General features: G+C 46.4%; 1 long non-coding RNA gene across 9 annotated transcripts; it reads right to left on the minus strand.

Annotated features, from left to right (window-relative positions):
• Positions 1-11654: 11654 nt before the first annotated feature.
• On the minus strand, positions 11655-17401 carry LOC125513235. Of its 9 annotated transcripts, XR_007285797.1 has the most exons (11): positions 17245-17400; positions 16764-16977; positions 16491-16612; positions 15335-15490; positions 14779-15237; positions 13457-13545; positions 13209-13284; positions 13092-13136; positions 12850-13006; positions 12683-12756; positions 11655-12215 (listed from the first exon to the last, which is right to left on the minus strand). It is a non-coding gene; the product is annotated as an uncharacterized LOC125513235 (long non-coding RNA). The 9 variants fall into 9 exon arrangements; XR_007285795.1 differs by having other exon boundaries at positions 13209-14913; positions 15135-15237; positions 17245-17401; XR_007285793.1 differs by having other exon boundaries at positions 13209-14913; positions 15083-15237; positions 17245-17401.
• Between the last annotated feature and the right edge of the window lie 942 nt (positions 17402-18343).

The following is an 18343-nucleotide window of genomic DNA, read 5'->3' on the forward strand; positions in this document are numbered from 1 at the left end:
TATATTTATTTTCTCAGGTTCGGGTCTTTGTCTTCGTGTGTTGTTGTCGTTGTCATGCATCTCATATCATGTCATCATGTGCATTGCATTTGCACACGTGTTCGTCTCATGCATTCGACTTTTTTCCCCGTTGTCCGTTTTGCATTCCGGCGCTTTGTTCTCCTCCGATGGTCATTTCTAGCTTTCTTTCGTGTGTGAGGATTAAACATTTCCGGATTGGACCGAGATTTGCCAAGCGGCCTTGGTTTACTACCGGTAGACCGCCTGTCAAGTTTCGTATCATTTGGACTTCGTTTGATACTCCAACGGTCAACCGAGGGGCCGAAAAGGCCTCGTGTGTGTTGCAGCCCAACATCCCTCCAATTTGGCCCAAAACCCACCTAACTCTGCTCCATCATCTAGAGCGTTCGATCACGATCGCGTGGCCGAAAACCGCACCCCATTTGGACTCTCCTAGCTCCCTCTACCTATAAAATAGCATCTCCCCTGAAATTTCCGGATCAAATCCACCCTAGACCTAGATCCCCCTCCTCTCCGCGTGGCCGGACGTGTCCGCCCGCCGCCGGACAAAAAATCCCGCCGCCACAGCCGCCACGTGGCAGCCTCTCATTCGCCCGCGACCGGTCCCTAGATCCCCGCGCCGCCCGGGCCCGGGAAGCCCGCAGCCGGCCCCCGAGGCCCATCCATCCGCCGCCCGCGCCTCCCTGCTCCCTGCCGAGCTCCGCCGCCTCCACCGCGCCGCATCGCCGCGCCATCGCCGCCGCATCGCCGCGCCATCCCCGCCGCCTCGCCCGCCCGGCCGCGCCGCCTCGCCCACCGCCTCCGCCGCCGCGCCCCTCGCCGCCCCTCGGGCCCCGCGCTCCGGCCGCCACTCCGGCGAGCCCCGGGCCGGCCTCCTCCTTCCTCCGATGAGCTCCGGCGTACAGGAACTCCGGTGATCCCGGATCCAACCTCGGTTCGCGTGCCGGGTCTAACCCTAGATCCGGAGGTGTTTTTATTCTTCTAAGTCCCGAAATTTTCAGTTCAAGTCCTCATGTTCGTAGCTCCATAACTTTGCATCTGTATCTCCGATTCATGCATATAGCATATCAAAATGTTCATCTCAGAGGGTACATCATTTAATTCCATTGCATCATTTGCATTTGAGTTCATCTTGATGCCCGAAATGCTGTTAGAAGAGGGCTACTTGAGATAATTGTCAGATCTGCTACTCCATTTAGGATTTTGTCATTTTTGCCATGATTAATGTGTGCATGCTATGACCTGATGCTCTACATGTGTTTTGTTAAGGGTTTTGTCATCTTTCCAGAGGTGCAACCCATGTATTTTTAGGATGTGTGTGGTGACTAGTACAAGCTTGCAAAGTGGTGCACTTGCTAATTCTGTTTTCAGGGACTTAGCAATTTCACGAAGTCCTTGCGCTGTTTATCTTATGATGCCATATGTTCTTGTTGTTTCCTAGTGATCCGTGCCTCTTTTGAGGATGATCAGTAAGGATGTTTTGTTAATCTTGTAGTGCTCTATCCATCCATGTCTTTGTTTGCAATTATGGAGCAACCTAGCTTGAGTCAATCGAGCTCTACTTTTGCTACTTTGTGAATCTGGGCAGATTGTCAACTTGTTTGCAATTTTGCCGATGATGTTGTCGTTGATCCGTGCATGATATGCTATTGTTCTTGCAATGTATAGCTTGCATTTTGTGCCTTCTTGACGGGTGTATGCTTGTCTTGCCATGACTTGCTCTGTAGTGAGTGCATCGAGCTCGTAAACATGCCTACTTGAGCTATATTTCAGCTTGCTCCAGTTTTCACTAAGTATGAAAACTGATTATGATTTTGCTATGTTCACATGCTTGTAATTGTATTTTCTGATCCCTTTTGGCTCAAGGTCACTAAGGGACTTTTGTTAAGCTATTTGAGTAGCTCCATGCCATGCTTTACTTTTCCATGTTCAGGTCCTGTATCATGTAGTTTTGTTGCTCCGGAGAGTGCTACCTGATCTGAAATTCCAGACAAGTGTTAATTTCACTAAGGCTGAGATCTGTTTTCCATATGCATTTTTGCCATGCTTGTTTGAACCTGTTAATGGATGAATTGGCCGTAGCTCAGTGCTAGACTTTTGTTAAGCATCTTGAATGCATCCCTGTCATGTATTTTGTTTTCATGTTTGGTTTCTGTAGCATGTTCATCTCATTGAATTTAGTTGGCTACTTGCTGTTTATCGCAGACCGGTGTCATATTTGAATCGCTTGCCATTTCCAAACCGTAACTCCGATTCCGACGTTCTTTATATCGTTTTCAAGCGATTTCATCTCATCTTTCCAGTGGCACACTTGGATTTCCAGGTTGAGGCCAGGTTCATGCATTTCCTGTCATATCTTGCATTTTGCATCCCGCATCGCATCCCGCATAGCATATCATCTTTGCATTGTGTTGTTTGAGTTTGCACATGGTTGATTGTGCCCTTGTTGCTTGTTTGTCTTGTTTGGGTAGAGCCGGGAGACGAGTTCACTAATGAGGAGCCCGTTGAGTTTGCTTTCGAGGATCTAGTCAACTCTGACAACGGTGTAGGCAAGATGATCATACCCTCGAAATCACTACTATCTTTGCTATGCTAGTTTGCTCGCTCTTTTGCTATGCCATTGCTACGATGCCTACCACTTGCTATCAAGCCTCCCAAATTTCCATGTCAAACCTCTAACCCACCATTGTCCTAGCAAACCGTTGATTGGCTATGTTACCGCTTTGCTCAGCCCCTCTTATAGCGTTGCTAGTTGCAGGTGAAGATTGAAGGCCGTTCCTTGATGGAACATTTATTTTCTTGTTGGGATATCATTATATTATCTGGTTATCTTAATGCATCTATATACTTGGTAAAGGGTGGAAGGCTCGGCCTCTCGCCTAGTGTTTTGTTCCACTCTTGCCGCCCTAGTTTCCGTTCATATCGGTGTTATGTTCCCGGATTTTGCGTTCCTTACGCGGTTGGGTTATAATGGGAACCCCTTGATAGTTCGCCTTGATTAAATCTTTTCCAGCAATGCCCAACATTGGTTTTACCATTCGCCACCTAGCTTCTTTTTCCCTTGGGTTACCGGAGCCCAAGGGTCATCTTATTTTAACCCCCCCCCCCCCGGGCCAGTGCTCCCTCTGAGTGTTGGTCCGAACTGAGCTTCATGCGGGGCCACCTCGGGGAAACTTGAGGGTTGGTTTTACTCGTAGCTAGTCTCATCTGAGTGTGCCCTGAGAAAGAGATATGTGCAGCTCCTATCGGGATTTGTCGGCACATTCGGGCGGTGTTGCTGGTCTTATTTTAACATGTCGAAGTGTCTTGAGTAACCGAGATACCGAGTCTGATCAGAACATCTCGGGAGGAGGTCTATTTCTTCGTTGACCGTGAGAGCTTGTCATGGGCTAAGTTGGGACTCCCCTGCAGGGACTAAACTTTCGAAAGCCGTGCCCGCGGTTATGGGCAGATGGGAATTTGTTAATGTCCGGTTGTAGATAACTTGAACCTTAATTAATTAAAATGAATCAACTGGGTGTGTTACCGTGATGGCCTCTTCTCGGCGGAGTCCAGGAAGTGGACACGGTGTTGGAGTAATGTTTGCGCAGGTTGCTCCCTATTTTGTCGCTCGCGCTTTGCCTCCTCTTCTCGCTCTCTTTTGCGAATAAGTTAGCCACCATACTTGCTAGTCGCTTGCTGCATCTCCACTCATTATTTACCTTACCTATAAGCTTAAATAGTCTTGATAGCGATGGTGCGAGATTGCTGAGTCCCTGTGGCTCACAGATTACTATTACACCAGATGTAGGGCCTGATGATTCCGCTCTAGGAGACGCGTTTGAGCTCAAGTGGGAGTTCGATGAAGACTCTCAACGTTACTATGTTTCGTTTCCCGATGATCAGTAGTGGTGCCCAGTTGGGGGTGAATGGGACCGTGTCGCATGTTGGGTTCTCTTTTATTTTGGCGCCGTAGTCGGGCCATGAGTGTTTGGATGATGTAATGTTATTTATGTACTTGATTGACGTGGCGAGTGTAAGCCAACTATGTTATCTCCCCTTTTATTATCATATTCCATAGGATGTTGTGGAGATTGCCTAACTTGCGACATATGCCTTCAATGCGATTATGCCTCTAAGTTGTGCCTCGACACGTGGGAGATATAGTCGCATCGAGGGTGTTACAAGTTGGTATCAGAGCCTTCCCCGACCTTAGGAGCCCCATTGCTTGATCGTTTTAGCGGTCGAGTTGTGTCTAGAAAAATGTTTTGAGTCTTTAGGAATTATATATCGGAGAGTTTAGGAATTCTTTTTACTTCCCAGTCTCCTCATCGCTCTGGTAAGGCATCCTGACGTAGAGTTTTGACTCTTCTCTTCTCAAATTTCACTAAAAAAAAAATTTAGGATCACGCGGGTATCTTGGCCGTTCCGATGGTTTTATGATGAGAACATTGTCTTGGTGCCTCCTGTCAGGGGTTTAGTGGAAGTGTCCCGGGGAGTTGAGCTCTGAGGTGTTGTCATCATAATTTTATCGTTGCAGTTCTGGAATACCTGAGTTTAGTACGCCGACATCGAAAATCTCTTTTATGCAGTTCGTTGGTGAGATAACCTCGACGCCACCCAGTACTGGGGCGGGAGTTCGGGAGTATCGCCATAACTTGTATAACGGATGCTTTTCGAAGGTTGAGGTAGATGGTTTCCGAAGGTTTCTTGGTTATGTGTTGAAGGATGGATACAGCTGGATGTAGGATTTGCTAGTTTGGGTGAGATATTATGCTTCCCCTGTATCCCCAACACCTGATTGCATAACCGGAAAGGTTCGGGAGTTTCATAGGTGGGAATTCTAGTAGCTCTAGTTCTTCTTCCACGGATATTGGTTTGAGATTGGGATTTCTTACCGATTATTCGTTCTTGATCCGTACCTTGTTGATTTATTTCTCTACCTTAATTTTACGTGGCTTCTCAATTTATGGATATGTGACCATTTCAAGAGGAATGCATTCGTTCATTTTGTTCGGATGTGAAAGACTATATGTTGCAATTTTCATTCCATTGGATTCAGCTTCAATATTTATCTATCAATGTGCTAATGGTGGTCAACCTCTTCAGGATGGCTCCTCCAACGCGCACGACTCCGAATCCTGATCCGCCACCACCTCCACCTCCTCCAGAGGCATGGCAAGCTGTGATGGCCGCAACCAATGCAAACACACAGTTTATCATGCAAATTCTCCAAGAGCGCAATCAAGGCAACCAAGGGAATCAAGGCAGCAATCAGAATCACTTTGCTTCACTCAACCAGTTCCTTGCTAACGGGCCAAAGATTTTCAGCAATTGTGTTGAGGCAACCGATGCTGACGATTGGCTTGTGGGTCTGTGCAAGCATTTCGAGTGCAGTAACGTCAGGCCTGAGGACTTTGTTAAGTTCGCTTCCTTCCAACTCAAAAATCAAGCTGCAGAATGGTTCCAGCAGTACAAGGATTCCAGAGGTGGACGTGTTATCACTTGGGATGATTTCCGTCGAGATTTCCGAGCTCATCATATTCCTCAAAGCGTGGTTGAAAGCAAGCGTGAGGAATTCCGCAATCTGAAGCAAGGCTCTTTGTTTGTCTATGACTACAACAAGTTGTTTCAAAAGCTCGCCCGCTTTGCCAAGCAGGACGTCCCTGATGAGAAGAGCATGATATACCAGTTCAGGGGTGGTCTCAGAGAAGAAATTCAGCTAGCTCTTGTTCTCTTTGAGCCCTTGAGATACGATGAGTTCTACAACATGGCACTGAAGCAAGAGGCTGCTCAGTTGAGGTGTGATGCTTCCAAGAAGCGAGTCAGAGATGTTACTCCTTATTCCTCTACTCAAGTGGCCAAGCAGCAGAAGTTTTGGCTTCCTCCTCCTCCGTTCCGTCAGCCGTATCAGCAGAAGAGCAAAGGTGGCAGTGGATCTTCCCCCCCCCCCACCCCTGGCTTTCAGAACAAGACTTCGTGTCAAGCTCCAAGATCGAGTGCTCCGTATCACCGTCCGCTTTCAGAGGTCACATGCAACAAGTGCCAACAGAAGGGTCACTATGCCAACAAGTGTTTCAACCAGAGGCTTCTTCCTCCTCCTCCTCCTGTCAGATCGGCAAGTACAGCTGTGGTCAAGCATAACCCCAAGCACGCCAAGGTCAACTTGATGAATGCAGCTCAGGTAGACGATTCGTCAGATGTGATCAAGGGTAACCTTCCTGTTAATGATATTCCCGCAAAAGTACTTTTTGACTCTGGTGCATCGCATTCCTTCATGTCATTCCCATTTGCATCGGAGAACAATTTTAGTACTAAGGCTTTACCCAGAGCTATGCAAGTCGTCTCTCCGGCTAAGCATCTGAGTTCTACTATGATGGTTCCGGATATTTCTATCTTGATGGGTGATTTCAAGTTTCTGGCTTCTCCAATGGTTCTTGGTAACTCGGATATTGATCTTATTCTCGAGATGGATTGGCTTTCTAAGCACAAGGCTCTGCTTGATTGTGCAGCCAGGCAGATCCAATTGACTCATTCGTCTGAGGATGTAATTGTCTTTGCCGCTCGGGATAATTCCATCCGTCTGTTTTCTCTCAATGAGAAGGGTGAATTGGATGCCATCTCTCAAATTCCAGTCGTTTGCGAATATCAAGACGTCTTTCCAGAAGAGCTTCCAGGAATGCCTCCGCACCGGCCAATTGAATTCGTTATTGATCTTGAGCCTGGCACGGAACCTGTGTGCAAACGTCCTTACAAGCTCGGACCTGAAGAGTTGAAGGAGCTGAAGAAGCAACTCGATATTCAAGAGAAAATGGGTCTCATCCGGCCTAGTTCTTCTCTGTGGGGTTGTGGTGTTCTTTTTGTGAAGAAGAAGGATGGAACAGACCGACTTTGTGTTGATTACCGTCCAGTGAACAAGAATACCATCAAGAACAAATACCCACTTCCCAACATCAATGAGCTATTCAAACAACTCAAAGGTGCTCGAGTATTCTCCAAGCTTGATCTCCGCATGGGTTATCATCAGATTTGAATCCGTGAGCAAGATATTCCCAAGACGGCTTTCAGGATAAGCTTTGGATCATACGAATACACTGTCATGTCTTTTGGCCTCGTCAACGCTCCTCCGACGTTCTCTCGCATGATGAACTTCATCTTCAACGCCTACACCAATGATTTCGTTTTGGTCTATCTCGACGACATTCTGGTTTTCTCCAAGAACAAGGAAGATCATGCCAAGCACTTGCGTTTGGTTCTTGATAAGCTAAGGGAACATCAGTTCTACGCCAAGTTCTCCAAGTGTGAATTTTGGCTCGATGAGGTTCTTTATCTTGGTCATATCATCTCTGCCAAGGGCATTGCCGTGAATCCTAAGAAGGTGTCTGCAATTGTGAATTGGGAACCTCCTCAAAACGTGAAGCAACTCTGTTGTTTTCTCAGTCTCGCAAGCTATTGTCGAAGATTCGTTGAAAAATTTTCTAAGATCGCGAAGCCTCTCTCTAATCTTCTCCAAAAGCACGTCAAGTACGTTTGGTCTCCGGAGTGTGACATTGCTTTCAACACTTTGAAAGAGAAATTGATCACTGCTCCAGTTCTGACTCCGCCTGATGAATCCAAACCGTACGAGGTCTTTTGTGATGCCTCTCTCCAAGGTCTTGGCGCAGTATTGATGCAAGAGAAGAAAGTTGTTGCTTATATATCTCGCCAGTTGAAGCCGAATGAGAAGAACTACCCCACTCATGATCTCGAGTTGGCGGCAGTTGTGCATGCTCTTTTGACTTGGAGACATCTTCTATTGGGAAGAAAAGTGGACATTTTCACTGATCACAAGAGTCTCAAGTACATCTTCACTCAGCCTAATCTCAACCTCAGGCAAACTCGATGGGTCAAAATGATTCAAGAGTATAATCCAAGTATCGAGTATACTCCAGGCAAGGCCAATGTGATTGCTGACGCATTGAGCAGGAAAGCTTACTGCAACGGTCTGATTCTCACGCCCTTTCAACCCGAGCTTTGTGAAGCTTTCCGCAAACTTAATCTGCAAGTTGTTCCTCAGGGTTTCCTCGCCAACCTTCAAGTCTCTCCTACCTTGGAAGACCAGATTCGCCAAGCCTAGCTTCTTGATGCTATGGTGAAAAAGGTGAAGATGGGGATTGCCAAGAGTCAGTCCAAGTACAAGTGCTACCGCCTTGATGACAAGGACACTCTCTTCTTCGAGGATCGTATTGTTGTAGCCAAAGGTGACCTCCGTAAAGTGATCATGAACGAGGCTCAAAATTCTCTCCTCTCCATCCATCCTAGGAGCACGAAGATGTATCAGGACCTCAAGCAGGCTTATTGGTGGACTCGAATGAAGCGCGAGATCGCTCAATTCGTGAATGAATGTGATGCCTACAGAAGAGTGAAGGTAGAACACCAAAGGCCAGCAGGTCTCCTCCAACCTCTTGCCATTCCAGAATGGAAGTTTGACCACATTGAAATGGACTTCATGACTGGGTTTCCTAAGTCCAAGCGTGGCAATGATGCTATATTCATTGTCATCGACAAACTCACCAAAGTGGCTCATTTTCTGCCTATCAAAGAGTCGATCACTGCAGCTCAATTGGCGGAACTCTATACCTCTCGTATTGTCTCTCTGCACGGTATTCCACAAGTGATCTCTTCAGACCGTGGCAGCATCTTTACCTCGAAGTTTTGGGATTCTTTTTAGAAGGCCATGGGCACGAATATCCGCTTCAGCACAGCTTTCCATCCTCAAACTAGCGGTCAAGTCGAGCATGTCAACCAGATTCTTGAAGATATGCTCAGGGCTTGTGTGATCTCCTTCGGCATGAAGTGGGAGGATTGTCTTCCTTATGCTGAATTCTCCAACAACAGTTTTCAAGCAAGTTCGGGCAAGGCCCCATTTGAAATTCTGTATGGCAGGAAGTGTCGTACCCCTCTCAACTGGTCTGAAACCGGTGAACGTCATCTTTTGGGTAATGACTTAATCACAGAGGCAGAAGAAATGTGCAAAGTCGTTCGAGATAACCTCAAAGCATCCCAATCCCATCAGAAGAGCTACTATGATAGTAAGCACCGTGATTTGGCTTTCGAGATCGGAGATCATGTTTACCTCCGCGTCTCTCCTATGAAAGGTACTTGTCGCTTCGGTATCAAAGGGAAGCTTGCCCTAGATACGTGGGACCTTTCAAGATTGTCAGCAAGAGAGGCGGCCTCGCCTATCAACTCGAGCTTCCTTCAAACTTTGCAAATGTTCATGACGTTTTCCATGTCTCTCAGCTCCGAAAGTGCTTCAAGACTCCTGACCGCACCGTCAACTTTGAGGACATTGAGCTCCAAGAAGATCTATCTTATCGTGAGCACCCAGTTGCTATTCTTGAAGAGACTGAACGCAAGACTCGCAACAAGTCAATCAAATTTCTCAAAGTCAAGTGGTCACACCATTCCGACCGTGAAGCTACCTGGGAACGCGAGGATCACCTCCGTTCTGAGTACCCGGCGTTCTTTCAGTCCTATATCTCGGGACGAGATCCTTTCGTAGTGGTGGAGTGTTGTAACATCCCGGATGTAACTTTCCCAATTTGTACTCCAACTCTTACCGTTTCTGGCGTTAACTTATATTTATTTTCTCGGGTTCGGGTCTTTGTCTCCGTGTGTTGTTTTCGTTGTCATGCATCTCATATCATGTCATCATGTGCATTGCATTTGCACACGTGTTCGTCTCATGCATTCGAGCTTTTTCCCCGTTGTCCGTTTTGCATTCCGGCGCTTCGTTCTCCTCCAGTGGTCATTTCTAGCTTTCTTTCGTGTGTGAGGATTAAACATTTACGGATTGGACCGAGACTTACCAAGTGGCCTTGGTTTACTACCGGTAGACCGCCTGTCAAGTTTCGTATCATTTGGACTTCGTTTGATACTCCAACGGTCAACTGAGGGACCGAAAAGGCCTCGTGTGTGTTGCAGCCCAACACCCCTCCAATTTGGCCCAAAACCCACCTAACTCTGCTCCATCATCTAGAGCGTTCGATCACGATCGCGTGGCCGAAAACCGCACCCCATTTGGACTCTCCTAGCTCCCTCTACCTATAAAATAGCATCTCCCCCGAAATTTCCGGATCAAATCCACCCTAGACCTAGATCCCCCTCCTCTCCGCGCGGCCGGACGTGCCCGCCCGCCGTCGGACGAAAAATCCCGCCGCCACCGCCACCACGTGGCAGCCTCTCATTCGCCCGCGCCCGGTCCCCAGATCCCCGCGCCGCCCGGGCCTGGGAAGCCCACAGCCGGCCCCCGAGGCCCATCCATCCGCCGCCCGCGCCTCCCTGCTCCCCGCCGAGCTCCGCCGCCTCCACCGCGCCGCATCGCCGCGTCATCACCGCCGCATCGCCACGCCATCCCCGCCGCCTCGCCCGCCTGGCCGCGCCGCCTCGCCCACCGCCTCCGCCGCCGCGCCCCTCGCCGCCCCTCGGGCCCCGCGCTCCGGCCGCCACTCCGGCGAGCCCCGGGCCGGCCTCCTCCTTCCTCCGGCGAGCTCCGGCGTACAGGAACTCCGGCGAGCCCGGATCCAACCTCGGTTCGCGTGCCGGGTCTAACCCTAAATCCGGAGGTGTTTTTATTCTTCTAAGTCCCGAAATTTTCAGTTCAAGTGCTCATGTTCGTAGCTCCGTAACTTTGCATCCGTATCTCCGATTCATGCATATAGCATATCAAAATGTTCATCTCAAAGAGTACATCATTTCATTCCACTGCATCATTTGCATTTGAGTTCATCTTGATGCCCGAAATGCTGTTAGAAGAGGGCTACTTGAAATAACTGTCAGATCTGCTACTCCATTTAGGATTTTGTCATTTTTGCCATGATTAATGTGTGCATGCTATGACCTGATGCTCTACATGTGTTTTGTTAAGGGTTTTGTCATCTTTCCAGAGGTGCAACCCATGTATTTTTAGGATGTGTGTGGTGACTAGTACAAGCTTGCAAAGTGGTGCACTTGCTAATTCTGTTTTCAGGGACTTAGCAATTTCACGAAGTCCTTGAGCTGTTTATCTTACTAGATGACCCGTTGCGCCAATGGCGCAAGGGGCGAGAGCAAGGGAGGTAGTGTTAGAGTGTGTATCAAAATATTCATGCATAGATTGAGTGTATGTGTGATTGTCCTTATGTAATACAATTTGTGCTATGCTCCTGCCTATATAACACAAGAGTTTTGTACAGCACCAAAATTTCTCTTGTCTTGTGCTCAACTCTGCTTATAAAACCTTGTGAAGAAGAAAGGTCAGTGAACAAGCACTTCTTTGTTATCATCCAGGTGCTCAACTGACGGCTGTAGTAAAAATAAAACTGTTAGAAGACCACAAAGATAAGCATATATGTGTGGCTGTTTAAATGGTACCAGGGAGCTAGGCAAGATCAGGAGGGGTAAAAAGGAAAGTGTGATGTTAGCAGGCCTTTTACAAAAACAAATCAAGTTTCCGTGCGCTGAACAGATATTTAAAGAAGGCCAAAAAGAACCTCGAACGATCTGCTGGAAGAGTGAACCGACAGGCAGAGACATCATGCTTATCTTGCAAGGTGAATCAGTAAAGAAGGACTTTTAGTTTTAGATTAGCAAGCCTAGCAGCAAACACAAGACATAAGAAAGCGCACACAGTATAACAAGAACGAAAAGACTTAGATTAAGCAGCATGGCCCAGCGGCATTTACAGAAGGTTGAAATTGTCATAAGGAGGGAGATAAGTCAGAAAGGGCCGATGGTGATATTTACAACGCATAGTACTTGATTTGTTCGAGGACCTAAATAGAGGAATTATCATGACAGTGGCCCGACATAGTTATGCGAGTGTCAAAGCCTTGTCTTACAAAGTTGCACAAAATAAACCTGGTGCACGCCCAAAAGTGTGCTGAGTTGACGATCTTCAGACCCGATGGCCAGACCGTTGCTGTGACGCAGCAGAGCTGAGAAGCTCTTTTCGGCAAAACACCCTTCTAACGGTGAATTTCGCTTGATAAGCAAGCAGAACATAGAAGATATCCTGAGAAAGAAGAGGATTCAGAGTTATCATCATATTGCGACATATCATCTGGCATGCCTGTAGGAAAAATGGAACTCAAGAAGCGCCAGTTGCACCGTATGTACATATCTAGCCTAGTCCATGGAAGAACTACTGCTTCGCTTTCTTTGGAGCGCCAGCTGGCTTGACAGCAGTGTTTGTCCTGAATGTCGTTCATTAGTAAAAAGAAGAATTATAGAGTGTAATAAAAAAACAAGGACATAAGCATTAGGCACATCATATAGAAGACAACATAAACAAGCAGAAGACCAGCTGAATCTTATCGCAGAGCAAGTTCAATCATGTGGCTAATTAGTGTGCATGTATGAAGCAAATTATTTTGCATGCAGCAGCAAGGATTGTCTGTACATGGAACAAGAAATAAGAACACATATTACATCTTGAAGGTAGAAGGATGTTTTATTGAGCCTCGGATAAGTTTGAAAACAGCAGTGATAGAAAAGAAAGTCTGGTCAAATGGCATTGCATGCATCAGTGAAGAAAACATTACTGAGATCTATAGAGAAGGATGCTTTTGATTTTAAAGAAGGCATGGTAAAGTAAAAACAACAGGCATGACACCACATCGCATGCTGAGGCAGCTGAATGTAACTGGCCATGAGTCTTTACCTCTTGAAATTAGTGTGGTCAGGAAGGTTGTTCTTTGGATCTTCAGTAGCTATAAGCTCAGTTTCTTGACTGACCTGTTTAATTTGGTGCCATCAAATATTACTGCATATGAAGCATGGTTTGTACAGAAGAGGAAAGGTATTCAGGTATAAAACAAAGGCACGAACATTTGGCACAGATGTAGCTTCAACAACATTTCCACCAGGAGCACCTTGTTCAGCCTGGCTAGCCACCTTGGCAGCAGAGGCAGAGAGTTCAGTGTCCTTAGGCTTTGAGGGCTCAGTAAAAAGTTTGCGGCGAGCACATTTTGGGCATGGTGATTTGCTGTTTTAAAAGGGGAAAAAATCAGTTCTAAGCAAAGAAAAATAATTTTTCAGAATGCACGACAGGACAATGGCAAGGTTGATACCTGGGTGTGCCCTTTTCCTTTGAATGCAGATATAGGAGTGTTCATCTGCCAAACAAACAGTCCAGGAATTAAACGACTGAAAGGGAATTTCAAAGCGGGAATCAGCAGCGGATATACCTCATCAAGAGGCAGCACGACAAGTGCGAGTGGCGGCAGTTGATGTCCGATGGTATGAGAAGAGTGGGCTCAAGAACTACGAACGGAACCAGTCGTTTAATATGTACAATTGATCCAACGTCCAGAGGAAAAAGTTGACAAGATACAGCATGATCAGTAGAATTCTCAAGAAATAAAGGAAGTTGCTCTGGCTGTCATTTAGCTTAACTTGAAGACAACAATGCGCTAATGACCATATTATAATATACCAGCACGATCCATCTAGCCGGCGCCGGCGAGATTTAAATTTGGAATTCTAAGCAAAGAAGTGGACCATCCTCAGCAACATGGAAACTCCCTTTTCAGTTCAAAAATACATAGTAAGTACAATGCCATTTGGAATTAAAGAAATTTTTAAATAAATAAATTTTCCTTTCATAATTTCTTTGTATAATAATTGCAAGTAATAATTCCAAATTTTAGTATACTCGGAAAGTCAATTTGATGGCAGCATCAATATTAAAGCCTTAAGATTTGAGGAAACTAAACTACATATCATGCAGTGCAAAAGGAATTAGTGGCATCTAATAAAGAATAACACTTAGATATAGACTCGGAGATGGTAGTAGTTAGTCAAAATGAAGCACGACCTGTCTAGATTTAAAAATGCCTAACTTCAGACTTTTTTATGTGGTACTGCTAGTTCTCAGGTGTCCCAATAACTCGAAAAAATCGACACTAATCTCTTGCTGATACCACACACGAGCCTTTGTTGCTGGTACAAGAGCTCAGGAGCAAGGAGAGCAGGCACACATGCTTGCTGGAGCTCCTTGGCAGAGTAGCACAAACTCACGGAAAAACTCAAGGAAGATAAAGATATTACAAGAAAGTGATGCTTGTTCCCAGTGAGCAATAAAAGATCTTATTTCAAATATTATAGGTAGAATGGAAACATCACAAAGCAAATGCAAATATGAGATGGTTAACTAAATTTGATGTTTCACTATTCTCGTTGGATAAAATGGCAATCCATAGAAACAAGGCATGATCATCCAAAACACTTAAATGTTGAAGAACATGAACTGAGATACATCATACATGCAACACCTCGATGTAATTGTGGTCTTAGATTTCGCTCAACTAAAAGTGCTGGTATTATTATCTTTACCACATATTGGTCAGGGTTAAAACATTGTAAATCCTTATATATTAACTATTATATTAACTCAAGCTGTGATGGTAGAGGAACATTTGGATATTTACTGCAGGCTTCTCATTCTATCAGAATTCAGAAAGCCTAGTCCAGTTAATGGATCTTCAAGTATAGATCACAACCACTTCAAACCCATAGCAACCTCATAAATATAACACGTACACACATGAGAAAGAAGCACCTATAGGAGGACCAAAGTATTCAACGTTCAAAAGCTAGAGAAAAAAATGCAGTTGTTCTTCTTCGCCAAAATCAGTTACAGAAGACATAAGTCCTTAACATGATCCAACCACAATTTCCACTTATAATGAATTCACTTACACCATTTCATAGGACTCAAAAAGCAAAAATTAGAAGATATAGTCAGTAGATGGTTACCTCAGCAGATGTAAAAAACCTTCACCACCAAGCAGGTCATCTCATAGATCAATCGAGTACATCATACCCTAACAACTCTTTTTGGAAAATATCCTCATAAACCGACACTTTATCTTGTAGAGTAGGCAATCCATGCTAGGGAAAATTAGAGAATGGCGAAGGTCATCTATTAGTACAACCTTGAAAGCATAATTCTATACTAAATCACACATAAGCTTACTACAATATCAGAACTTTTATTCATAAAAAAGTTGCATATTAATCGAGAGATCCACCTTAGTGTAATCTGAACTTATTTTCTCACCTCGGGTATGTACACCCACATACAAAAGAGCAAAAAATTGGAGCCAACTCACAAGGAAGGCTCGAATCAGCATAAGGGAGCGGGTGGATCCTCTTTCTCCCGCCGCCAACGAAAGAAGGGACAAGCATGTGCTGCTTCGTCGGGATGTCTTCGACCTACAGGGCGCACCACAATAAGCAATTGAGCATGCATCAATGCAAATAGGTGGAGGCAGAGCACCCCAGTGGCAGTGTGAGATTTGCGGGTACTTACCATCTGGCCGTGGGTGACGAGGTAAACATTGAGGTCGGGCAGAAATGATGCGGCACGCCATCGAGGTCAGTGCCGCACACGGTCAGTCATCCTTGTGAACGTTTCTCTTAAGTAAATGAGCATTTCACCTCATAGTATCAGCATCTCTCTTAAGTCCTGAAATGACATTTCACCTCATAATATCAGGTAATTAGAAGATTAAGTAAACGAGCATTTCACCTCATAATATCAACATCTTATCTTATGTCCTGAAATGACATTTCACGTGTATTCAAGTAGCTCTTCATGATTCACGTGTTCACACAGATATGATGAATTACTGGAGTTGGACATATTTCCCTATGTACAGGGCTTAATAATGTGTGCATCACAATTAGTTTTTCACCTCGCAAATATATGCCTATATGAGAATACACACCTTGGAAAATATTTCCAAAAAAATAAGAACTGCTAGCAAAAGGCTATCTGTTTTTGCTTAAGAAATGGTTTCTTAAGTTTCTGCGGTATTGCCTAGGTAAACAAACACTGCATAAGCACTTCCCAATTGCAAGGGGTAAGCACAGTCAGAGTGTGAAGCCCAACCAAAAGGATTTAACATGGTAACTACAGTTTCGCCAAAATATCTTCATGAAGAACACGTTTAGTTTCAAATATCCACAAGAATCTATCGGAGGCATAGCCATGTATGGTGTGACAGTAAGGAACATCTCCAACTCAATTAGTTGATTAGTTCTCGAAATAAAATTAGGCAGCGGTTCTGAAGAACATACTGCCAGTAGGGCAGTTCATTCAAAGAATTCAGCCACCTCAGGAGTATAAAGGTAACAGATGGCGACAATCCAAAAGGCCATGTAACACAAGAAAGGGGTCTACTGCACACATATGTACTAATTTGGCAAACAAAGAAAAAGAGTGAGATCTATTAAGGAACAAAAAGCCTAATGTATTAATTTGGCAAACAAAGAAAGGGGTCTACCGCACGCACATATACTAATGTATTGATTTTATTCCTGGCCTCTGCGACATCATTTTTTTCCTCAAAAAGACTGTCCAGCTCCATTCTTGGAACTATGGCTCAAACCACTATTTTGGAAAAAGAATACCAGCTTAGGCTTTGAAAAACAGTATAACGACACAGCAAAATATTAATATTTACCATCAAAGACGTCTGACTGAATTTGTTGTTGGGGGGTCTCCAACTCGTAGAATGCATCATCTGGATTTTCCTTAACAACCCGGTATTGGAACTATACAAATCAGCTGAACAAACACATTATCCTGCAGGGAAAAAGACGTCATCGATTGTTTCAGCAAGTACAAAAACAAGCAAAGATGTCGTTGCGCCGCCGCAGCTTGCACGTCGCCTCGTCCGGCCATGAGGGCGTACGTGACAATGAGAGAGGATGGAGGCGAGGACGCCGGGGCGGACCTTGAGAGTGAACGAACGATAGCGCGAGGGCCGGACAGATCCGGCCGTCTCTGCGGCCCATGCTTCTCCAGCCGGGGACGACGACGAAGGTGCCATGGACCACCACTGCGGCTCGAGCTCCTCCTGGGTCGCTGCTGCACGCGTGGAGAGGGAGGCGGGGGAGGAGGCGGACTTGCGCCAATCCGAGAGGAGCAGGGGATAGGAGGAGCCGTTCCTATGGACAGCATTAGCAAATACATGGACATCTGCATCAGCTTTAGCATGCCATTAAATTAAACAAAGGTTCTAAATTAACTTCCAAACCAATGTAGCGTTGCAGATTTACACACAAAATCTAAACCATTTATCCATCACCCAAATTAGGAGCCAGTAACAACAATATAACCAACAAACTAATCACACAAATTAGAAGGGTAAACTAATAAAAGTTAGAGATATGCAGACATGGAAGAAAAAGAAAACAAATAAAAGAGGATCTTACCAGGAGTTTAAGTCCTTGATTTGGCTGTGTAGATGCCAATGTAGAGAGGGGCATTGCCTGCTCTACTTCTTGCTCCAACCCACTTCTTGTGACGCCCACGCCTTATCCTCCTAGCGTCATGTTCCCACCTCCACCTTCCATCTCTTCTTCTCAAAGCAGGCAAGCGAGCTACTGCTGGAATATCGGGGGATGCAGTGATGCAGCAACACAAGGAGGAGGGATTTCTCCTGCTGCCCTTGCCATTTTCGCCTCCCCACCGGCTGCACCTGGGAGTTGGCCATCGTCATCTTCCACCAGCTGAATGGAGGTGGTCGCTGGGCGAGGGCTCGTCCATGGCAGCAAAGAAGGGGCGTCGACAGCGTGGATCCGTCCTGATTCGTCCCCCTCTGTTCATCAAAAAGAGAATACATAAGAAAGAGAAGGAGAGAAATCTGGAAGAAGGGATTGGAGAAGAGAGAATACCATAGAGACGACGTTGGCACACCCACACCGGCAGGGTCCCCGGGCGTGTCGTTGACGGAGCCGTGTGGATCTGGGCCGGCCGGATCCAGTGGATAGCTCTCCGCATGCTCGCGCTGGAGCTCGCCCTCGCCCACAGTCGTGTGGTGCAGCTGCGACCCCGGCTCCTCCTGTTGAGCACGGAGGCAGAGGAAGAGGCGGCGCAGCAGTAAAGGAGATGAGACGGCCGAGCTGAAGGGGAGAATCAGGGGGAGAGGAGGGGAGCCGGCGGCAGCAAGATGGGACGAGGAGACACGGGAGGAGGAGGTGGTGGAGGCGGAGGAGATGAGGCGGCCGAGAGGGAGGGGGAGCGGCGGCGGCGGCGACACGGAGAAGAGGAGCGGGATGAGGGAGAGAAGGGAGATATTTTCACGGAAGAGAGAATGGCTGCCCAATCCTGATCGCTGCAGTCCACCCCAATCACGCGCTCCCACTCCACGCTGTACGCCCTGCCACCCACGTTCGCCACTGCGGCCCCCTTTTGGATGATCGACACGCACACGCGTGACACCAGTTGTAGTAGCCGCTGAGACGGTGGCCCCGCGCACAAGGGTGGCCCAGCTGTCATATGCTCTAGCTCGAGTGGCGAACGTACAGAAAA

The sequence above is a fragment of the Triticum urartu genome, chromosome 6 (genome assembly GCF_003073215.2).
Source record: "Triticum urartu cultivar G1812 chromosome 6, Tu2.1, whole genome shotgun sequence".
NCBI lineage: Eukaryota > Viridiplantae > Streptophyta > Magnoliopsida > Poales > Poaceae > Triticum > Triticum urartu.